Source organism: Rhamphochromis sp. 'chilingali', assembly GCF_963969265.1.
Source record: "Rhamphochromis sp. 'chilingali' genome assembly, chromosome: 6".
In the NCBI taxonomy this organism is placed as follows: Eukaryota; Metazoa; Chordata; class Actinopteri; order Cichliformes; family Cichlidae; genus Rhamphochromis; species Rhamphochromis sp. 'chilingali'.
This window is the reverse complement of record NC_137933.1, coordinates 36,112,474-36,137,980: the sequence shown is the minus strand read 5'-3', so window position 1 is coordinate 36,137,980 and position 25,507 is coordinate 36,112,474. Positions and strand designations below refer to the sequence as shown.

The following is a 25,507-nucleotide window of genomic DNA, read 5'->3' as shown; positions in this document are numbered from 1 at the left end:
CTTGCTCATAGGTCAGCATGAGACCGTCAGACCCAAGCATCAGAACGTATTCAGGTCACGTAGGCACGACGGTGTTGTTAGGCTTGGGACTCTTCTGCAAATGTCTGCATGAGGTGGTAGTGAAACCAAAACAGAAGAATGCAAGAGCAGTAGTGTAAAGAATAAATTCAAATGTGTTTGTCTTGCCTAATTATAGAATGTCCAACTTTCCAACCTGGGGGCTTTTCATGCTTCATGTTGATTGATTTTCGGAGGAGGCCCCGCCCCCCTGTCCGTGCACCATGTCTGATTAAAGGTGAGCCAGTGGGTGTAGTGCAGCAATATACTGTAAATATCTGGTTCTTGTGAGAAGTTACATTTTTACAGAAATGCACGTGCTGTGTAAAAAAAAAAGGCAAATGAAGGCATTTTAATTTTAAGAAAGATGGGAAGATTTAATGTAGACATGACACTTCAGTGTTTTCTTTTGTTGAGTCAGTGCTTTCATTTTCTATGATTTGCTGGTTTGGTAGTCTTAAGGCTTTTGCACACAGAGTACGCTATAAACAAATAACGCAATATCCAAAAATGTTCAAATCCAAACTTGTTTCATTTATATACACACCAAAAGTATTGCGTTTTGCAAAATATTTGTCACTACACACTAGGGGGAAAAAAAGAAGTCGACCTCAGCTTGTCCTGATGTTTTCAAACAAGAAGAGGAAGAAACAGATTCTGGGTTCATCCAAATCTCAAGAGAATTTTATGGTTCGGTTCAGTAGTTGAAGCTGGATTATACTCACTTATGTACATATTTTGGGATGTCAGTGGAGCAGTTTGAGCTCTTGTTGGCAGAGCTGAGACCACATCTGAGGAGGCAGAGAAATTATTTCAGGGACCCAGTTAACCCACGGCACTGTCTAGCTGTGTGTCTGTGGTAAAATAATTGTTCTTCTATTTTCATGTCATTGTATAGTCAGTACCAGTGCACGTTTTGAGCTACAAGTGCGCTTGTTGCCAAATACGGTGGTGTGATTGGTCAGTTTATTAGTGAAAAATTGAGCTCTAGTGGGAAAAATGCTGCAAATTCATTCTGCGAAATTAAAAGTCCAAAAGTTATTTTTATCACACAAATTTTAAATGTCCAAACTAGAAAAACTGTTAAAGTAAGATTAGTGATGTCCCCCTTTGTGGCATTCAGCATCAGTCTGAAGTGAGTGTCCTTTCAAGCACGCAATCTATAATTTTGGATGCTCAGGAAAATCAGGGAGTGTACTGCTGATTTGGGAAATCAGCAGTTTCCGACAGTCCAGTGTCCAGTGTGCATTATACAATGCCCCATATGTATGTGTAAAACCTAACTCTGTGTTTTGGACTACTTGAGGACATTAAAGTTTTACCCTGCTCTTCATTATTTTGTGGTGTTACTGATTATGTTAAGATTGCCTGTATCTTGTGTGTACTTTCTTCCCAGTGTGTGGTGCCGTTCCAAGATGCTTTAAGCCAATGTTCTGACTTATTTGATTTAGTGAAGTTTGTATTCCAGTAACCTCTTCCAAACTTCTTACCCCCAGTGGTGTTATGTTCGCTAAACAGTAGTAGTTTTCTGTTTTTACACTGAACATTAAACATGCAGTTTGGAAATACAAAGAAGCCAACATAACTAATCTGTGTGTGTTTTTGTAAGCCACACACATGTGATACTTTTATTTAATTATGTCATTTTTTTGTTTGGTTGGTTGGGGATTTTGTTTTGATGTTTTGTTTTTTTGTTTGTTTGTTTGTTTGTTTACCATCTGGGCAGTTTACACTGATGGGCTTGTAGTTCTAAACCCATGTCCAGCATCATTAATTAACTTGGAATCCACAACATTTTTGAAACCAATCTATACGAACGCAGAAAGAGATCACGGAAATATTTGCATTTAGTCATGAAGACGAGATAAAGATGACCTGCTGTAGTTCATACCAAGAATCAGAACGTGGAAAAAAAGATGTAAATGATTTTGGACATGGCAGGGTGGATGGGCTGCTGTGAGTAATTCAGAAACTGCTGATCTACTTCAGCAGTTCAACAGCAGATCTTTCCAAACAACCATTTCTAAAGTTTGTGGAAAATAATCTGAAAACGAGAAAATATCCAGGGAGTGGACTGGACTGGGTTTTGTTCTGTTTTATAAAGCTTGTGTTTTCTTTAGTTTGATACAGTATTTGTAACTGTTGTTTACCTTTGTGTACCCTCAGTTAGGGCTGCTCGATTATGGCAAAAATGATAATCACGATTATTTTCACTGAAATTGAGATCTCAATTATTTGACGATATTTATTTAACAATGTATTGAATAATGACTTTAAAGATTGTCAAAAAATAATATAAAATAGTGTGCAAATACTGATAACAGTGCAAATGTTTGCAATATAAAAAATAAATGAAAAATGTAAACATCTATGTTTAGTGAACTTTGCAGTGTTGCTCTGTGGTGCAGCTACGGCACCGTAGCAAAGTTTACACACTATGTCTGCTTGATCCACGTCTGACTCCGCGAACCCATAATGTTTCCACACCACTGAAGTTTGTTTTACCTCTCTTTTCAACCAACGGCAGTCACTCTCCTCTCCAAATAACTTCTGCTTAGCTTTCCGAGCTTCCCTCGGGTCCTCTTAATCAACGGTCCCCAACTCGCGGGCCTCGGACTGGCACCGGTCCGTGAGTTGTTTGGTACCGGGCCGCGAGAGTTGAGGCTCAGGTGTTTTCAGGGGTTTTATCGGTTTTCAGCGTTATTTTGTTATCGTTTTTATCGTTTACTCGGTTTTCCTTGGTCTTTTCACATGTGTTATGAATAAATCATCTTTTTTTTCGGTACTGGTACTAGTTTTATTTTGTTGTATTTATCCGCGACACCTTAAAGGCCGGTCCATGAAAATATTGTCGGGCATAAACTGCCAGGTACGTGGCGCAAAAAAGGTTGGGGACTGCTGCTCTTAATTGTTGTGACACGTGTTCAAAATGCAGAGAGGTGCTCTCGATTTGCCACACGGAGCAGCGCGAGAGTAAAGCATGAGGGAGGGACTAATAATCGGCTCAGTCTTTTTTAATGATCGTTGAAAGCCCAGATCGTAATCGAGATTAAAATTTGATTAATTGAGCAGCCCTACCCTCAGTTTATGAGATATTTGCATCACAACGCAAAAATGATCTATTCATGTCATATTCTTACCTTCCATGCTAACCTACTGCTGATGTCTCAGTCTTGTGTAAAACCCACAATTGTGGCCGGTAGTTTTAAAGCTAAGTGATATAAGCTGCTTCTGCTTACGTCTATCTTACAACAAGTGCAAAATCTTCAACTGATGTCAATAATTTGTGCAGCTTGACAGGCTGTTTGAATCCAGAGTGACAGAGCAAGTTATCAAATATTCTGCAGGCTATAGTTTCATGTTAAGGTAGATTAGACAAACTTGGTCGGCTCACTTATTTCTGTATTATTTGTTGCCAGATACTCTGCAAACAATTCCACATAAATTAAATGAAGAAAAAAACTAATGAGAATTTATATGGTTTCTTGAGGACACAGCCAAGGTGCATCAGTAGTTCATCTAGCATGTGGCCCAGAGAGGCAGCGCTACAGTAGCACCATCTGTATGTAATCCTCTGTTGATTAGCATGTAGCGCTACCGTATTTCTCAGCTAGCCAGCTCCTCTTGTTGCCCCCAGAGTCTTAATCCTTCCTCCGCCTGTTGTGTTTCTGCTCCACTGGGGACCAATCGCGCCAATTCCACTCATCGAGCTTGATAATTAGCGACAATTGTAAAAGTAATTTACAAACTCAAGCGATGCCATTGAGCAAATGGTGCCAATTAACTAGAGATGCTAATGTGGGCAGAAATGCGGAAAAGCAGCATCCGACCTCCATTACAGTGAGAGGAAGAGGGCCAGGAAGCTGTCCTCTGCGTGTCAGGGAGAATTGTCCAGGGAGTAGAGGGGAGGCATTGCACATTGTTCAGCTGGGCTTGTCACTACACTGCAGATTAATCCCACAGTACAAGTATCGTGACCAGGGCAACAACATTTTAATTTACATTTCAGACTATTAGCCGATGCCCTCTTTTAGAGTCGCACTAATATGTTTCAACTCCTACGCTGAAAACATCTCAAGTTGGACTTTTTTTATTTTATTTAAACACAGTTCTTGTCAGTTTAAATTAAAAGACTGTGTGCAGCGGAAAAAAAGCAATATTCACAAAGCTAGCTGAGATACTAGACATCAATACTAATTCGTAGCAGTTAACAGTTCAACATGACTTTACACAAGAGCTTATAAAGTGATCACGTTCAGAAGAGTTTGCCCATAAAGTAGCTGGTTCACACTCGGTGAGTTGATTTATAGAATGTGAAAATGTTTATTTATTTATTTTTAACTGTGAACTAATTATTACCTACAGCCTGCAGGTGTGCTCCATTTATTTAATTGAGTATAATACAAAAACAGGATTGTTTGGCTCAGGTTTCGCAAATTGGTTATTAAGCATGATTAAATCTCCAACAAGAGAATGTGATATCAAGTTTGCAAAACTGGCCAAGTTGAACCCACAACAGAATTGTTATGTGATTACACAATCTTTTAGGGAGGCAGTCTGCTCTTTACTAAATTTAGTAGTGCTGGAATAGTCTGTACTGTCTGTGAAGGTTCTCAGTCATCCAGGTCATCGTAGTCAAAGGAGCTTGCAAAGAAAAGCGTCTGGACTTCTTTAAGTTGCTTGAAGACGTTTCACCTCTCATCCGAGAAGGTTCTTCAGTTCTAGGGTCAAATGGTGGGGAGTCCCAGATTTAAACCTAGTGGGAGTATCCCATTCCATCTATAATCCAGTTTTGAGTTCCCTCCCCAGACGCCTTAACTAACGCCCACTCACATCCTGGGCCATCTGACCTCAGGAATTCACATGATAAGGCGGGGCCAGGTTTCACAACGAGCTCATCCGAAACCCTGGCTGATTGGGACCCACATCCAGTTTCACACCTTGGCTCAGGCGATTAGAGGATCATCAGGGGGTCCTTTTGTCCCTCTGCGGGGGGATACTCCCACTAGGTTTAAATCTGGAACACCCCACCATTTGACCCTAGAACTGAAGAAGCTTTTCGGATGAGAGGTGAAACGTCTTCAAGCAACTTAAAGAAGTCCAGACGCTTTTCTTTGCAAGCTCCTTTGAATAGTCTATACTGTCACCCCAGATATGAAGAAATGTGCACTGGGTAGTGAAGACATGCAATGCAGACAACATAGACAAGCTACATTGTTCATCCTTCTTTGTTTTACTAAAATGAATCTCCAATTATTTGAACTGAAACCCCCGCTGTCTCGCTACGAGTAGTGTTACTATGATTCAGTTCAATGCATCCACCTTTTTCAGAGCTGGAAAACAATCAGTAATTTGACTAATCCAGTGTAAGCAGGAGGGAGGTTTCTGTTTAATGGTACAGTTTGCCTTTTATTGTGGAAATATCTCCTTTTCCTTCCTCTCCTCCTTCCCTTTGTCTTTCCCCCTTCTCCGGGATTAAAACAGGAGGTGTATTCCCATTCTGTCACTCACATTCAGTCAGCCTCCGAGGCCTCAGCCTCTATCAGTGTAAACAGAAGAGGGGGAACAGTGTTTGGTGTTTTCTACTGTCTAAAAACCTCCTTTTGGTGTCTCTTTGATCCTGGGTGCTGGAATAGTAATTGCTATCACTTATGAAACAAAATGACAAGCGCTGCCAACAGCTTAGCAGTGCAAATACAAAAGAGGAGAGAAGGCAGCAGAGATAGAGGTCTGTGAAGAAGAGTTAGCTCGGGCTGTGTCAAGGTCTGCAGATTGCAGCTGATGCTTCTGATTGCAATTGGAAAGGCTGTGAGAAAAAGCAATTCTTTTTATATTTATACACATAATCTTAAAAAATGATGATCCACAGGAACCATCCTTCTGTCACAGCTGTTTTTTTCTTGCATTATTTCAAAGCAGAGCCATAGGCAACTCTAGATGCTTTGTTTGTTCGAGGGATATATAGCATCCTCACACATAATGCGTCTAAGCGCTTCACTTTCCTGTTGAAAAGCCTTTTGGAATCACAATTAACCAAGAATCAAGCACAGCACTGATAATGCAAGGGAACAGAAAAAATGTCTATATGAGAAACCTTTCCAGGAAAGCAGGGAGCCAGCCCTACCAGGAGCTGAGTCCTGGCCTTTCTGGCTTACATAAAGTGGACGCAGCCAAAGCAGCAATGGCCGGTTGCTGATTATTTCAAACAGCATACAGACAGACAGAAATGAAGGAACTGGATGGCTCCTCTTCCCTCTTTAAAGCTGGTGGAAGTGGATAAGCCCCTGGTGTTATTCACAGTCTCCCTCTGACATCTTCTGTTGATGTTTATTTAAATGGCGCTCAGATCTGTGTGGAAATTGTCCCATTGCGAATGCCCAGCAGGACGCAAAACAGCTGGGCTCTGGAAGGGAAACAGAGAAAGCCAGAGAGAGGGAGAGAGAGAGAGGAGAATTTCTGAAAGGACAGAGGGAGGAAAAAAGAAGAGGGGCAGAAAACTTGAGGGTTTTATGTAAAGGAAGGGATCTGTGTGAAATGTATTTTGTGTAATGAGACGCCCCAATTCTGCTCTTTCAAACAGCGTTACCTGGAGCTGGAAAATAAAAATCTCTTCTCCTGCCCGTCCCCCGTGGAGACGGCTGTACTCGGCTTACAGCGAGCCTATCCTCCATTTCACAAAAACACTCCGACTCTGTATTTTGTCAGATTTAGACATTGGGCTGGTCGTCAAGAGGGGGTGTCATTTCAGAGCTCCTGCTAAAAGATGGCTGTGTCTTTTAGGACATACTGACACGGAGCGTTAATAATGTAGCTCTGCTTTCCTCAGACACAACCAACCGGCAATCAAAAGAAATGTCCCTTCACTCAATAACCGGCTGCTCTCTTTTGTGCTGTATTATGTTTCCAGACTCAGTGGGGTTTGTTCCTTCTGCATGAAGGTGTGGGACACCCATTTCGCTCTTATAACATGGCAACACTGTTGTCTCTATGTGATGAGCATCGTTTGACAGTCCCCTGCCTCAGCATCCTCAGCATCCAAGTCCATTTACAGCCAGCTCATTCACTTTATTGCCATCCGCTGATGGCAGCACTTTGAAGTGTGCGCTAAAGAAGGGTGGAGTGGGGGTGGAGGAGGTTTAATTGGCTGTATTAGTTGATTTGCTTCTCTTTCTTGTTCTATGTACCCCCCAGTCACAGTGAGTCAGATTAGGCGACCTACATTTTATTTCTTCTTTTTTTTCCCGCTCACATCTTGATTTGGAGCTTCAAGTTTGTCTTTCTTAGGTTCCTTTAACGGATCCTAGTTTATCTCCAAAAGATCCTCTCAAAATAGGTTTTACTAGATTGATTTGTGTGAATAAAAACCTGATAATAAGACCCTGCTGGTGCCCAAGTCCATGGTCTTCTGTGTTTCCTCTGACATGTGTTAATGCGGGCAACAGGGAAAGTTAAATATGGCAACTTCATCTTTATGCACATGACAATGATTGACAGCTCGCTGTGGGTAATGATGTGTTCCGTTTCACAACATGTCTCCCGCAGCAGTTGCCCTCGGAGAGGTTTTGATGTTTGTTTTGTTTGAAATGCCTATATGCTCTAGCGTAGCATCTCCTGCTGTATGTTTGGACCAGATGAAGCATCTGTGTGGGGAACGACAGTCAACGCAATCACTTTAAAGAGTTTAAAGAGAATTTATGGGGGAACAAAGTGTCTATGTGTAATTTGTTACCCACTTTCTGCCTATGCAACCCTGTGATACTACAAAGTCTTATTTATAATATTTCCGCAATGAAAGCTTGATATTTAGTATTTTGTTGAAAAAGTGTAACACTTTTAGATTTTGGTCATTTAATTTTATTAGTATTAATAATATACACACTAGTAATTAATCTACAGAAATTATTGTGTCATTTTAGGAATGTTAAATATTCGATGGACATTATTACTGTCATCTTTCTTCCAGGGTAGAAGGCGCACTGCCAGAAAAACAAAAACAAAACATGAGTGATACAAAAGTGAAGCGTTAAACATGAATAACATTAGAATTGAAACCATATTTTTAACTGAAAGAAGTCATATTTGTATTAAACCAAATTATTTTTATTAGACCAAATGAACACTTTATTTAGTCATACTCAAAATAAAGTCAGTTTTAGTTTACTAGTCAAACTAGGACTGAAATCGGTGTAATGACAGTGAGTTTTCTTCCTTTGACTTAAAAACTTCTCCTAAAGGAATATTTAATGTAATCATTTTAATTGTAGCGTGTCACACATGCCGTAATATCAAACAGAAACTGATCCGTTTCGGCTTAATTTAACAGCTTAGAAAACTCTTAACATAAAAAAAAAGCTAAGAACCACACAGAGTACTTAATTCAGGATTTGCCAGCCTCATATTAAATTTGAAGCATTATGTGATGTGGAACTCTGACCTGAACTAAGGAAATTGTGAAGTACAGCTCTCCTTTCTGTGTATGCAGTAGTACAGCGTTCAGGTTCAAATGTAGGGAGGTTGATGTTACAGCTAACCTTGGCTATGCGCCCTGCATGGCTGCCCCTGTAAGCTATCAGTCTGCTGGGAGTCTGACTGAAATATTAAAGAGCCTGCTTGTTCGCCTACTGTTGGGCCTCAGCATGAAGCAACCAGGCTGTAGAGAGTAGTATATGTCACAGGTACAGTAGAGCTGTAACGGATGGAGACCAAGGTGAAACAAAAGCGCAAGATTATTCTCAGAGTAATGGACATATTACCATCAATCCTTTGATATATTTACCCATCTATCTATACATTTGTGACTGACAGGACCTCCCTTCAGTGCGTCATGTTTGCTGCTGAGGAAGGAGGACTAAAGTAAAATACTGCCAGGGTATAAATACATCCTGCTATTATAAAAAGCAATGCCCTTGCAGCGGTGAAAAGAAGTTGGAAGTCACCTCTTCCTGTCATACATCACTGTACAGCACACCGGGCCTCATAATGTAATAAAACACTTCAGCACAGTTATCCATATTTGTCCAATGCCAATGTTCAGTGCCAGTGCAACAAGTACCGTGCCCTTCATGTAGCTATGTAGAAAAATGTAAGTAAGATATCAAGGTCCGACATTCTATTTATTTCTTGTCTGATTTTTCCAAGGAAAAAAACTTGCATTTTTGCAAGTCTTTTCCAACATTTAAGCAATGTTCAGTTTTTTGAAGAAAAGCAATGAAAGAAAGCCCCCGACTTTGTCATCATGTAGATATAAAAACCTCAATGTGTTGTAGGGCTGCCACAAACGATTATTTTGATAGTCGACTAGTCACCGATTATTTATGCGATTAGTCGACTAATCAGATCATCATCCACTGGACATAAAACTACAGCTTATTGCACCAGCAGCATCTGCTCTTATATAACTATCATTAGCTTACAGCTTTAAGCTTTTAAGGTGCTAACTAAAAATAAAGACAAGATGATAGTTTATTCAATTTTAATGAAATTTGCAGATTGTTTCGGTAAAGTTTAATAAACTCCTTGCTATCTAAAATATAACAGGACACCGGGGTATATTCTCCAGCATCTCACACTTCTGATAATCAGCTGTCTGCTTGATGTTTATTCAGCTGTGTAAAAACTATAACTTTAATCTCAGCCAAACCGATTTACTCAGGAACAAATAAAATACAAAAAAAAAAAGCCAAACAACAACATTTTTAATTTATCTAAGTGACTCATATATATTTAACCTGAGTCGCGAAAGACGGCGGTGGGTTTGAAAACAATTTGCCGGGAGTCCGGTGTTCTCACGGCGCTAGTGACCTAGCCCCCGGCTAGCTATCGAGCTAGTGGGTAACAGACGTCTCCGAAAACGTCGGAGCGCTTTTGAAAATATGTGGTGTCCTGATAAACTGAGCCGATATTTGAGGTTTACACAGCTACATTCTCGCCTGAAAATATGTTAAACGTTTATTTTGTGACCCAGAAAGAATAATAAGAGTAATATTAAAACTAACTAGCTACCGCCATTGTTGGAAACTGCGCTGGGCCGCGCTATGAATTCTGGGACACAGCTGCTTCTTCTTCTTCGGGGTTTAACGGCAGCTGGCATCCTTGTACATGCTGTGCTGCCATCTTCTGTTTCAGTCCGTTATTACACTCTTAAATCCTGCTATTATTCCTGCGTCTTTTGCGATCTTACAAAGCTTCAAACGACACGTCGACTATTAAATTAGTCGTCGACGATTTTGATAGTCGACGTAATCGTGACTAGTCGACAAATCGTGGCAGCCCTAATGTGTTGCTTTTTTAATATGGGCTTGACAAAAATCTTTGCAATGCACTAACATTGGAACAACAAAATCGTAACCTTTCAGTAAGTTTTAGGTCATTAGGAGGTCATCCTTATAAACAAAGGTTATGTGTTATTTCTCAGGAGAGAGGACCTAAACACAGGAGACTGGGAAAATGTATGAAATCCAAATGTTGATGTTATTTGAGCATTTTCCTGGATGATCTTGTGTTACCTTTTCTGGACCCCATCATCACTGGTGCCCTCGTTACAACAGCAGATTGTATCTATTCAAATGAGTAAGAGGACTTCAGTGTTAAAGCATTGTGGCCAGGGTTAAGTCAAAGTATTGTGTGTTCAGTATCAGCACTTTGTGATATACCTTTACAATGGTAACTTATTTATGTGGATAGAAAACATACCGCAGACAGCCTTACATTTCTTTCATAATGAATTGATGCAGTCACTTTTCAGGAATGGAGGGGAATGGGTGGGGGAAGTGTGAAGGTTGATTTGCATTCATGTGTCATGGTTAGATTTGCGATTAGAATGACTCCCCTCCCTTCCCCACTGTGCACATAAACACACTTCCCTGCCTCCTCCTCCTCTTCCTCCTCCTTCTCCTATGCCTTCACCTCCCGGGCTAACAAATCTGTTTGGTCCTGAACCCTCCATTGGAGGGATGCAGTTGTGAAAGAACCGAGGCAGGAATCAAGACCCCTGAGACTAGAACCATGAACAAGGAAAAAAGAGGCAGGGACAGACAGAGAGGGAGAGAGAGAGGAAATAAATGATGTGAGTCTTTTTAAAAACTGCTTTTAAGTTATGATGAAACAGCAGTTGCTCGGGTAAAACATGCTGATAGAGGAATTTAGGTTTTGATCTATTGCTTTGGCTGTCATTCTGAAGGCATTCTATGTCCTTATCAGTATTCATATGGTTGCACAGATAAACTTCGGCAACATGTTTAACATCCTGACAACAGGCTATTGAGTGCAGAGGAAGTAATCAGGAAAATTGTGTAAAGAAAACAAAGAGCAGCGAGTGCATGAGAAGAAGAGCGGGTGGAGAGAAAACAGAGAATATTGACACTTGACTGATATTTCTTAGTAGGATAGGGATTTGATTAAATGTGTATAACGAAGTTTGGGTAAATGCTAGAGAAATGGGGTCTGATGCCACAAAGTGCAGAAAGCGTGGTTAACAATGACCTTAATGTGCTGCTTCCAATTAATTTTAAACTGCTGTTAGAGCGTTTGCTTCATTACCTTAACCAGCTGGAAAAACCTTTTGGTGCTTTTCTAAGCTTGCGCCACGTTGTTCTGTTCAGCATCAAGGTCTAAAATGTCTTTGTCTGTCGTGAAATATGTGAACAGCTACTTAATGGAGACAATTCTCTGAGGATGAATGTCCTCAACTTTGGAGAACCCCTGACTTTATTTTTTCCAAGCCACTGTTCCTCAGTGGATAAATCCCTAAAGAGTTTAACTTGTCCTCATTTGTTTTTCTAATCTGCTTCACTTCATAACAAGGTTTACATTTCTAAATAATTGGCCTGAGTACTTACCCTCGACTTCTCATCACATTTATAGTCCTGACAATCATTTTATTTTAATTTAAAATAATTTTTTAACATGAATTGGCATGATACATCATACACAAGATTGAAGTAGTATTTCACCCAAACCAAAATGTATCAAGACAAATATTAATAATAAGTAATAAGTCAGAGTGAAGTACAAATAGTGATGTTTTTTCAGTCAGTTTGCTTCAGTCGGGCAAAAATGTTACATTTTGCATTTTCTGTTTGCTTTTGAAAAAAGAAAGAGGAAGCTGCAGAATGGTTGTGGGGAAAAAGCAGTATGAATGCAGGATATAAACCATTCATATCATTCAAATCAACTTCTGTTGAACTTTGTGTTTAGTTAAATGTTAGCACAAGAAGACAGTAAACTAAGGTGGTAAATGGTTTAGGCACAATGCGTCCTGTACCTCAGTGTTGTAGAGATGTCAAGCATGAGTCTGGTCCACCATCATGTGGTCGCCCCATCGCCAACAACAACTACTACCTGTTTGATTGCTTAGAAGCCAGTATACTTAAATCCCTGTGCCCCAAAGGATGATGTCACCTTTTTCAAACATTCACTTAAACTGATATTCACAATTCTCAGCATTTTTATGACGGTGCATTAAAATGAAAAACAAACTAAACAGTGTGTTCGCAAGGCTGCATGGAGCAGTACACCATTTGTAGAAATGTCATCAACCTGTAGTATCAGGTATGATAGGGCAGTGGTTTTCAAACCTTTTGTGGTTAAGGTGCACATCTATTCATATCTGCATAAAATAAAAAGGCTATCTGCCATCTGACAAAGCACCAATCCTTCTGTTGATTGTATTGTCAGATGAAACCAATTCTAACCTATGATACTTGCAATTTTGTGCTCTGAAGTAAACTCCGCTAGCATATGACTTGTTGCCATAACCTTATCAGATATTTTCCCACAGTCCAGATGACTCATTTTTATGTGGATATTTGTTTTCCCATTCCTTCTTTAGGTTGTGGGTCACACTAGCGATTATTTGGTTTTCTCCTCTCTAGATAGTGATCTGTTTTCCACCCTCTGAAATTTTGTTAGCCTCCTTGCTATCATTGGGGGCCTTTGATGTGTTATACTGAAATAACATCCACCACATGGCAGCTGCGCAAGTGTCGCAGAAGATTTTTCTTTTTCTAGTGAGAAACAAATACCTCCAAAGCAGACTATTATACTTAACTAAACTAAATTAAAACTATGTGTTAAAAAATGCCAACAAAACCCGCCTGAAGACACTTTGGTGCATGCTGTAAGTTGTCTATTTGTCCTTTCATATTTCTTTTGAAGTTCCTACATTTTGCCTTGACAAATGCTCCCAAAGTATAATAAAAACAAATAAAACTGAAAGTAATAAAAACTTAAATAAAACTTTTTTAAGAACCCAAGAACGAAAGTTGGTTTTCTTTTGTTTGTTTGCTTCTGTTTTTGTTTTGGGGTTTTGTGGAATAGTATAATAATAGTAAATCTGTCATTATTTTATGCAGTTATAATGATGTATTGTTGATCCCACAGCACACCTAGATTTGCCTTACAACACACCACTGGGGGGAAAAACAGCATTACACTGTACACTGTTATTCTTTTTTCTTTTTCTTTTTTTTTGTTCAATTTGCTGGGTGGTGTCCTGAGACTTCTAGCTACCGTTTCAGCTACCGTACTCAGATATACACACGTTTCTACTACATTGTACTGTCTACAGTGTATGTGCAGTGAACGGTTCATGTTCCATGTTTCAGGCAGTTTTTTTTCCTCTTGGGAGCACAGTCTTGCTACCTATGCAGTTATAAATATCAATAAATCAGAAATCATTTTGGTTCAATACTGCATTTGAACTGATTCATTTACTTTTATTTCTGTATGTCTGCTAAGAAAACCGCTAGCCAAGTTTTCACTACATTTCCCCACATTTAACAGAGTAAAGAAACTATAATTCTGTCAGCCCCTGAAACTAATAATTTACCTCTGCGCTAATCCCTTCACCCCTGAAACACTTGTTAGCTATAGAGCGACATGCAGAGGCTGCACCAACAGCACTGATGTACACTATCATCAAGCAGTTTTGTGGCCCGCAGTAGCTGAATGTGGCTTTCCATCTCGTTTGTGATTTACATGCAAACTCTGCCAGATGCTCAACGCCGGAGAATCGTTTTATATTCTATTGCCACGACAAGAAATATATCCATCTAGTGCCGGGTTGCTGCTCTGCATATGTTTGTACTGTATGTGTGTGCTGTTGCCTTTACTTTACTGCCGAGTTTATGATGCAAACTGGTCCCTGTAACAATGCCACCAGAAGCTTTTCATTTCTTTCTGATTACATTGCAATGAGAGAAGAATGAAACCCCACACCGAGTGGCTCTGAATATCTCCCCAGATTACAGCATGTTTGGTTTTCAATTTGAGTTTGGGTGCATAACGTGTACTAAAATGTAGGTCCGGGGTTATGGTAAAGATCCAGCCTCTGTCATGGTCATAAATCAATGAAACAGACTCTGGACAGCTCGGTTACTGGATGATGTCATTTTCCATCACTTTTCAGACTTGTGCAAAATTGCTTTGTCTGTCTTCAGGCAGCTTACAGGGTAATGTGTTGTCAAAGATATAAAAGCTGATAGTGCACTGTGGGAACAGAGTCAGTATAGCAATCTCAGTGTTTTCTTTTATTATCATTCTGAGCATCAAGACCACATATATACAGCAACACAAACTGTAATTGCTTCACTGCTGTGTCATTGCAGATAATGTTTGGTGTGGTGTAGACCGATTGATTCCAGAGGACATGCGTACGAGTGGCTTCAGATGCGATGACTGATAGGTTTACAGCAGATTTCCAATGAGTGTTTATTTCTGTCTCGACTCAGACGTCCTTCCCCTCAGCGTTTGCCGTTGTTTATACCACAATAAAGAGAGAGTACGTCGAGCTGTGTGAGGTTACTGTAAATTGTCGGTAGCCCATAAATTTCAGAGTCCTAGCACTCGGCCACAGCTGGTCACCATCAGCTGAAGAAGCAGTGCTTTTCCTACTATGGAGGCTGCTACTTTGTGAGAAATGGGGTTACCCCGAGTTTGTCTCCGCTGTACGGCTGTCACGTGCCCACCATGCTTGAGTGGGAGGCTGAGTGAGCAGGTTGAGGCTGTTTGTCAGAAGAGCTATTTAAATGTCTTCTTCAGTGCAGCAAGGGGAGTTGTCATTTGAGTTTTGCACATAACTGCAAGGCTTCTTCACACATTGGTGACATTTGGCGATTAACTGACCTTTTCGTAAATCTTATGCTACACTCACTGTGTTGTGATTTCCTCATTTGGCTGATACTAAGCCAGCAGCTGCAACATCATAACAGTAGCCGGTGGTAGTCCTGTTTGGCTTACACTGAGTCCACTTAGACGCTGTAATTAAGAATGTGTTAAGACATTTGCTGGTTGTACTGAGAGCAATATATCAGAAAATTAACCTGCCGTATAGTCATAGTGCTGAATAGCAAATGACCAGCTTTGATGGATTCATGAAAAAAAGCTTTGAGCACCATGGCAGCCAATATTTATGTCCTGCAAACTCACAAGTTTGCCTTGATTTCACACTTTTCAACCCTTCCCATGTATGTATTTAATTTGCTTCAAATCCATTGTTAACTAAAAGCGAACCCTTGCCTCAGTAAGTTATCCTTCCTGTGTTCTCTTGTTCATTTTACATGTCCTCAAGTTAATTCCAGTCCTAATTAACTACCTTTGAAAGGAATCTGTGCGATAATTACCACAAGGAGGTGGAACGGAAGCAATCACACTCTGCACAATTTATTCCCCACCACAGGGAAAACCCCGCAGAGTCACCTGCTGCCTTTTTTTTTTTTTTTTTTTGCTTGTCCTGAGAATCACCTTCAGTTCTCACTTTTGTTTTTAGGGAAACAGAGACACAAACAAATGGGGAGGGGGGGCTCCAGACATACCCCTCCTGCTGGTTTTTACTCTGGTCTGGTATATTTGCAGAAATAATTGCTACATTAAACACAGAGTGAAATCACAAGTTGCAAGTGGAATAAAAGCACTGAGAAGGTAAAACCAGAAAAAACTCAGAGGATGTTTTAAAGACTAGATCAGACAGGGGAGAAAGAAAAGGATTAATAGGAGGTTGACATGTTAATGACATCTTAAGACACCAGAGGGGAGGATGGTACCAACCTGGTCACTGTGGACAAGTTGAGTACAGAGACACACTAGCAGCCAAGCCTTCTGTGCACAGGTAAAAAGCAAATAACAACAGTAGTTTATAGGATAAGGCTGGTGGCATTTTACATTTAAACCCCCTGAAAACGCCACTACCAGCGGTGTGTTTGTCTCACTACTGTCTGAGGTCTCTCCCCAGTCTACATCACTCTCGCCTAAATGCACTTGTTGCACCTGAAGAAGCAATCTTTTTTAAAATTCGGTCCCTAATGTTGATTAATTGTTAATTGTTTTAAAAGTCATTGTCAACAATAGAACGGCCCTACGCTGTAGCAAAAGTGAGTTGGTTTAGCATTACAGGCCACAGAACAGTGTATGTGGGATGGACTTATCATTACTGTGTGTGTCCATAGTAGTGATGGAGCATATCGACCTGTGCAAAGGTTGGTGTGTTTTTAGATTTTGGATTTTGTGACACAGACAGAGGAGCTACATTAAGTGATTGCTAAATTACAGACAGAGCTTGTTATTGTTGTTGCCCTTGTGTTTTCATTGGATTTAAGAATTGTACGATTTTATTTTATTTTTTTTAACAAATTTTAAAAAGGTTACAGGTAAGGGGAGAAATATCATTTTTAATTCTGATACTTTTGCCAAGAGTGTTTTTCTTGTATGCAGCTGTGATTTGTATAGCGTGTGGTTGGGGCTTCATATTTTCCTTTGAATCCAGCAAAATGTCACACATATTTTTCCGCTCAATACTCTGAACAGACTTCACACCGCTGTGGGTAAGAGCAAGGCTTTTTTTCTGTTGGAAGAATATCTCTCCTCCTCCTGAATTTTCTCAGCTCAGAGTGAATTAAGTATTTTTGAGGAAATGGAAGAAAACAATGTTTTTGCCAATCTGATGGAAACATGATGAAACAAAAATTTTAATCTAGAGTATTTGCTAATATGACAAAGAAAAGAAGCTGGATGAATACTTATGAACTCATTTTTCCTGTTGTAATTTCAGCTACACATAGTTATTCCCATTCTCAGTGACAGTCCAAGCCAAATATGTGTTTTTACATTATTGTTCAGTATGCTGGAAAAGCTTTTAGAGCTTGGTTTTTGGAAAGTACAAGGTAAGTTAAAGTCAAATAGCTCTGCTGGGTAAAAAAATGAAAGTGTAACATCATAAGTTATAATCACAAATGATGTTTTCTGTTGAGTTGTTTTGCTTTATTATAATATATAAAGAGATAACAGAAAATTATCTTGAACAAAAAGTTTCTCTTACTAAAAAAAATTTAGATAACGTCCATGATGTGGGTTCAACTTTGTCACGATTTGCAAAGGCGAATCGTGGGGAGAGCGTGAGGAGTCGACCCAAATGCAGGCAAACGGAGAGGAAGGTGGAGGATAACAGAAAGAGAGCCTTTATTTATGGCTGAACAAAAAAATCAACAGCTGGAGCAGAGAAAACGAGCCAAAACCTAAACTGGGAAAACTAAGCGTAAAATAACACAAACCTGAAACAAGAAACTAGAAGAAGAAACCCTAACCCTGGAAATGCGAGGAGCGGAGAGCAGAGGTTACACTGGGGATGACAAGCAGACGCACCGATGAAGAGCAAATGACAACACACGCTATAAATACACAACAGGTAACGAGGGGGGATGCACAACAGGAGGGAGACACGGCTCGGATAAATCTGACATAGCGAGACACAGGGAGTAAAGGACCACAACTATCAAGGTAAAACAGGAAGCACACAGGCTGAACTCAAGACACGTAAGCTAAACACAACGGCCCTTCCCATGAACAAAGAGGAGGCACAGAAACAGAAGAGAAACCTAAAACTCAGCTATTATAAACGTAATACAAACAGAAAACCATAACTCACAGAGTAAAACTTAAACCAAAAACACAAAACACTGGGTCGCAGACCCAGGACTGTGACAAAATTTTTATTTATCGATTTTAGTCATGTTTTCTGGCGACCTACTGTTTTAATCTTCTAACTTTTTTTCAGTGATAAACCACTCAAAAAACCTAAAAAAAAAACCCCACACAAACACACAGCACAGCGAGGAACAGCTGTTATTTTTTGCCATTAGGTGGCTATACATTTCTTTCCCTGTAGCTGTTGCTCACTAGCATATATGTAATGACTGAATGGCTCCCCCTTGTACCCAACCTCTGCCCTGCTAAATGTGTGGATACGAGTTTGTGAGGCTTCATAAGGCCATGAGGTGGAACGAAAAAGCTTTCACACCATCAGCGATCTTTTTTGGTCGTGTTAAAAAAGGTTGGGGTTCAGTGTGATTATTCTTGCAAGGTGACAAAAGCCTGGAGATGGAAGCCGACTTGTGTTTGAACATTTACAAGTTCAAAGGTGCGAGTATGCTTTTGATTCATCGCTGACGCCCAGCACTTGGACAATGCCTTAATTTACGAGTCCATTTCAAAACCCGGGAGGACTAGGCTGTGCTGTCTCTGCTCGAGTAGAGTAAATCAGATTGGCTTCTAAACTCTGAGAAACAGATGATGCAAATGTCACACTTGATCAATTGATTTGACTGAATTAGCTAATGTACCTGCAAACCGCACGTGAACATAAAACATCTGCTGTACCGCCACAAGCTGGGATTGTGGGATGTTACTGCGAAGGAACATTGAGTAATGTAGACCTGAGTGACATGTCTTCTGCAGGGACACATTTTAGAGAAAAGAGAAGGATATTGGCTGGAGAAACATATTGGCTGGAAAAAGCTCGAAGGATGTGAGCAATGAGATTTATCTAATCTTCAAACCGCGGCATGCCACAGTGATCTAAGACTTTTCCAGAAGGAGTCCCATGACAAACTGATATCTGTTACTCTGAACGTGTTAAATTTATTTTATTTTATTTTTTGCCACCAGTACCATGTCCTTTGATGATCAGTTGCATTCTTGCCGACTTGTGTGTCAGAGGCTCCATAGCTATAGAGTGATTTGCAAGTCTTAGATTCTTCTCCATCGTGAAAATTTTTTAGCATCGGGCCTTTTGGAGGGTGTCTCATCGGCCATAAGGAACTGTCTTCAGAGACAAGAAGAGCAAAAAGTCCTGCAACAGATGGTGTGTTCCCTGCAGAGCCCTGATCTCATCATCATAGAGTCAGTCTGGGAATACATGAAAAGGAGGAAGAGACAGGGGGAAGTTCTCTGAGCTCATTGAGAAAAAAAAAACCTTGAAAAACTGTGCGCAAATATAGCGAAGAGAACAACTGCATGGTTTTGGAAAGTATCCTCATTACTAACGCACCACATATGAACATAACTCACCACATATATGTGTATATAAATATGAGCTATCGATGGTAATTTATTTTTTTACAGATACGTTTTATACATTCTTAAACATCTTACACTTAATTATTTTCGTTCTTGCTAGATCTTCTTGAGGGGAATAAACACATCAGTGCTCTTAAGTTGATGCAGTAAATCTCAAATCACTATTACAGTGGAACCCCGACTTACAAATACCCCATTTAACGAAAAATTCAAGTTACCAAGGCACTTAACGGCAATATTTCTGCCCGTGTTACGGCAAAATGCCCGCGTAACGAAATCCGCTGGCTGTGCCCAGAATGCCCACAATGCCTTCTGAATCATGTGACAACCCCTTGGCTTTTGTACTTGCGCTTCGCTGTTCCACTTGAACGACGTATTGTTGTTGCAGTTAGCAATTAGCCTATAGCCTATCGTTTACTCAAAAGGCGCGATGGGTGCTTCGACTTACGAAAATTTTCGACTTACGAAAGACCCTCGGGAACGAATTAATTTCATAAGTCGGAGTTCCACTGTATTTTTTTAATTATTTTTTTAGCTTAGCATAAAGCCTGTGAGCATAAGGAACAAAATCCATCCTAACATTTTATTATGCTTTGGTTTTTGGAAGGTTTACAGAAGCAAAATATTTTATGTTACTCTTTTTCAAGGAGGTGGTACAGGTAAAAAACCCTGGACAGCTATTTCTGCTTGCAGTAGAAACTCTATTACTATTCTATTAGTAATAGAGTACACACCTTTGTCATCAGTATTGGATATTCCTGTTAGGTCTTGAGTTTTGTTGTGCTACTGTTTTTAATCCTTAGTTTATATGTTTTAAGTTAAGCTTTCAGTTTAGATTTTGATTTCCATCAATGGCACTTCTGAAATGAAGTTTCTATATAGCATTTTCGGTACATTATTTATATCTAATTCCTTCTATTTACGGTAGTTTTTTTTCCCCCTCTTGTGTTTAGTTACTTTTACTTCCTGTTTTAATTTTTATTTTGTGTCTGTATCTTCAGCTTTACTTCAGTGTATTGTTGCGTTCTTGGTCTAGGAGTGCATTGAACGCAACAAGAAACTTGGCCTCCACTCACGCACCACCCAAGAAAGAGCTAAACAGAAAACACAAAATTGCTAAGCAGCCATTTATTTACGTCAACAGTGAGTAAAAATAACAAACAAAACTCCCTAACGGTCCCCACACTTCCCAGTACAAAAAAAACAACCAACAGACAATTCGCTTACCTAAAGTGAAAAACAGGAGAAAACTGAATTAACAGAAAAGGCTTCTCACCACTACCACGCTGCTGTAGTGAACAATATATAAGATTAGATAAGATAAGATAAGGTAACCTTTAATATTCCCTCGCGTGGGAAATTTGTTTAAAAAAAATACGCAATGAAAGAGGTACAACAAACTACTTTAGCTACTTTACAAATCTATTTACAGCTATTTACAACAGCAATGCTCTAGTGCCAGACACACACATGCTAATCAGTTAACTAAGTTTTTAGGCAAAAACACTCTAAGTAACAACAATCAGAAAACACAGGCTATCTGTGGGGTGGTGGAGAGGGGACCAGGTGGTTGTCATCTGGTGGTTAAGTACTCGGGTAATCAACCAAGTATCCAATCCCAGAACACCCAACTATTCAGCAGGCACTGGACTTCAATAAGACACACCCAGGTGTCCACACCTGAGAGAGAAGAAAAAAAAAAAACACAGCCAACCTCTGGTGGGAGGAGTCACACATAAATCAAACAATTACAACACTGAATCATAACAGTATGATTACCATGATTATGTTCAGTCATTTCTCGTTTCCCGCCTGTTTCCACTTCCCTGATTATCCTTGTGTATATATTGTCCAGTCCTTCCCTTTTGTCTTAGCATCTGTTTATCCACTGCATGTGTTCCCTGCCTGTTTCTGGATTCTTTTGTGTTTTTCCTTCAGAACTGTTGTGTTTTTTCTACACTGACATCAACCTGATAAGATTTGCATATTTGTTTACAACTAGTTACTACTGTTTCCATGTGCTGTATTTGGGTTATTTAACAATTACAGGCCCCAGTTTGTTAGTTAATTCCCTAATGTATTTACAACCTGGTTGTATGTCAGTAATTATGTTATTGTGCGATTTCACTGGTAGTCGCTGTAGTCAGTTGAGAATAGTTTAACTCTGGTTTTACTCTGGACCCAGCTCTCTTGAAGTTACTGAATGTCGTAGACTTTCTGTTGTTCCCAAGTCACTCACTTTTTTTTGTACTCGTAATGTGTTTATACGCCAATCTGCAGTTAATCATTAGTTAATATTAATTCCAGCTCTTTTCCATGCTGTCTCTTTTGTTCTGTCTCCCTCCCTAACAATGTGTCAGTGTAACATGTCATTTATGACAGAATATGCAGACGTTATTTTGAATAAGTTCAGAATTTCCCATTTTCTATACAAGACAATACTGTCCTGTGAAATTAACACAGCGCACAGCTATGTAGTACTGTGCTAACATGAATCCATCCATATATCCAATGTTTCAAACTGGATGATTAAACATGGTAAAGTCATTGGTTTTACAGTTCCACACATCCCATCAAAGGCTTCAAAAACAAGATTTCAAAAACCAGCTATGTCCACCTTTTATACTGTCTATGATCTGCACAACAACCATAACAGGACCAGAGAAGCAGGATCCTCATCTTTCAAGCTCTAGTTACTCTGGTCATGACTGCACAAAAATTACAGGCATTGAGTTGTAACATTCAGCTGGAGAGAAAAAGCTCATACTGCTGCATCATAATTACCACACTAACTGAAACAGAGTGGTTATTTATTTTCTCATCTACCTATATTTTACATCTTTAAATTGATACAAGTATCCGACTAATTTCAGGCTTGAGATACACACAGACAAATGATTGCATTAACTTGAGGAACAGGGCCTGAAAATCTGACCTTCAGAGCCAGTGAGATACTGCGAAAAAGATGAGACATGCAAAAGAATGGGAAAAAATAGCTGAAAGTTGGCTCATTTCATTTTCCAGTTCTCCTGAATAAATCAAAGTTGGTTTAATAGAGAGGAACCTTGCTCTCAGATAGACATTTCAGGGGAAGATGTCCAGTGCCGAATTCCATTCTGTGCACAGGCAACGTCTCAGATGATAAAACCCCTCTCGGATGCCGTTGGGCCTTTTCATCACTCAGGTAACATAAATGCAATTTTTAGGGTGTTCTCAAGTCAAGAAGTTCAATTTCCCCCTCACTCCTCAGAAAACCTTCATCTAGCAAGAAATCAAGGGGGAGGTTTCTGTGTAGTTTGAAGCACTGTGGTTTGGACTGAGGCCAGGCTTTCCCCGAGGCCTCATCGATCTGGCACCAGACTCTGATCAGATGGGTTTTCATTCCATTTCATATTGTATTAAAAAGCAGAACATAATCCAGGGATCCTTTTGAGGCATCTTCTTTCATTTTTAAAGATTTAAACATGAATCATAACGATTTTCTAGGTAATGATTTTATTTCAAGTGTAGTGATGTTTAAAGCGGTATACTGCACATATATCTTTGTGCCTGTGCCGTGTAACAGAGGGTCAGAGGCATCAACTGAGATTTAGTGTGCCACCTGTTCCCAGTGGTTGGGTGGGTAGTTGCTGGCGAAGACCTGTGCTCTGCTGTGCACATCTCTGTAATAAAGCAGGCACTCAGGTATGAAATCTCTGCAATGAGAATAAATGTTGTGACTAAATTGTTGCTCGCATGTGTCACTTCATCACATGCCACCTCAACCCCATCTTCCTTCCACTCAGGGTCTATAATTTGATATGCCTGGGTCTTGATTACTATTTACAGTGTTGTCAAGGTGAGCAAAAGACTCAACATGGAGTGTAAACAGATTCACTGTCACTGCTTCTCTGAATCAGCTGCTGTTGACTTTATTTCCACTCACTGTTTCCTTCGCTCCCTTCATTCCCTCCCTCCTCCTTTCCTCATTCCCCACTGAAGATTGCAGTTGTCAGAGCTCCGCATTGCTTTCGGCATAGCAGTGATCGAACAGCAAACTGCATCACATTGGCTTACAGTAAATCATGTCAGAGTCTTTCTATGAATTTTGATTAAAGAAAGGGAATTATGCTTGGTATTGACAGGAGTGTGTTGTATGACAACATAAATTCTAAATTCAGACGGCGTCGGTAGTCGGGCACTACCTGTGTTGATAGTCATTTCTTTCTTTCTTTTTTATGCATTTTCTGTCTCCATTTATCAAAAATCTTCACACGGTCAGTATGACAGAAGTCAGTGAGGGATATGTTGTGCATCATGTTACACGGCTTTGACTTTTCTTCAACTTTCTTTCACATTCAACTAAACTGCAATTAAATTTTAAAGGAAACATAACTGCATCCACAGGGAAATATTCACAAATTTGAAATGTTGCGAATATGTTACTGCCAAACCTTTTGTTTACTAGCAAATATAATAGTTTCATACAATGTCCTCTAATTCAATAGCATTAATTAATGGTTATGCTTAGCCACAAATCACAGACTCTAAAAAGAAATTGTTGTCCTCTTAAATATGATAATAGATCTCAATAATTTTGAACTGAAGATGTTTGGGAGGAAAAACTCCATTTTTTTCTAGCACCCAAACCACTGAAAAGAACAGTTCACATGACTCTGTGATACTGAGATGCATTATACATAAAATGTTGCTGGACATTACCTCATGTTTGCTGTCTTTTCAATGTGTTTCATATCACTTAGAAGATTGATAATCTAAAAGAATATGGAAACTAAAGAGGTGGCTGGCTTTGATTGTCTTTGGCTTCACACTTTAACCCAGCGGTCCCAAACCCCCGGGCCGGTCCATGAGTTGTTTGGCACCGGGCCGCGAGAGTTGAGACTCAGGTGTGAAAATTATGATTTTCATGGTCTTTATCGTTATTTTTTATCGTTAACTCGGTGTCCCTGGGTCTTTTCCTGTGAGTTATGAATAAATCTTTTTTTTTTTTTATTGGTACCGGTACTGGGTTTTTATTGTGGTATTTATCCACAACACCTTAAAGGCCGGTCCGTGAAAATATTGTCGGGCATAAACCGGTCCATGGTGCAAAAAAGGTTGGGGACCGCTGCTTTAACCCATAAAAAGAAATTCGAACATGTTAGTTTTGGGTATTCAGCCGTGATTGAAACCCATCCAGGCCTGCCATAACAGGCTAATATTTAGTTTTTGGATATTAAGTCCTTTGTGTCTTTGGATTGCCCATAAATCACCAACAAAACCCTGCACTCTGTACTATGTTATGCATTTCAGACACACGTTTTTTTAGTGCTATTGTCAAAATGGCTCATTTTACATTTGAATGCACAACACAAAATGACTGCGACTACACACAGTCTTTTTCAGGGGTCACCATAAATGCTTGAATTGAAGGGTTCTGGACTTAGATAAGTCACTGGATGTGAAGTGAAATGTCTTCAAGAAAGAAAGAAGTTCAGTCGTCTGAGAACCTACACGACACTATTTCAGGGGTCACGTTTTCATCCAATTTATTTTTCATCTCTCAACTCTATATAGAAACTTTTTTTCCCCTCCTGGAAGTGGAAAGTTTTCTGAGCACATCTAAACAAGATCGCTGAGATGGCCCAGGAAGTAAAAAAAAAAAATCCCAACTATATTGCAAGAGAGGACATGTGTGGGGTGAAATGCTGAAGATCTGACATCTGTAGGTTATCTTTGCAGGCATGAACCTGTTACCTGTCACTGAGAGAGAAAGTTTTCAGGTTGGGAGATAAATGCCGTCAGTGTTCTAGTCTGAGAGCTGTGAGATGCTGAGATGTGTAGGAAGTGTTGCTGTTGAGCTTTGGATGTAAGGATAAAATGCTGGTTAGAAATAGTTTTCCAATGATGGATATGAGTGACCAGCTGAAAATCCAAAACTGGATTTTGACATATATGCTAGCAGCTTCAGGAAATAAAACACCAGCAAAACGCACCTGTTTTATATGTAAGTTAAACAGGTAAGCTAATTTTTGAAGGAGGAATAAATAAACGGAGTTTCTTTTTCTCATTACAGAAGATTTTTTCATTTGAGCCCTTAACTAAAATTTAAACAAATCCCCAA

At 39.7% G+C, this 25,507-nt stretch overlaps 1 protein-coding gene across 2 annotated transcripts in view; it reads left to right on the top strand.

The window, feature by feature from the left end:
- ntrk3b (neurotrophic tyrosine kinase, receptor, type 3b) overlaps positions 1-25,507 on the top strand; it is a 235,569-nt gene that overhangs the window by 158,861 nt on the left and 51,201 nt on the right. The window lies entirely within an intron of this gene.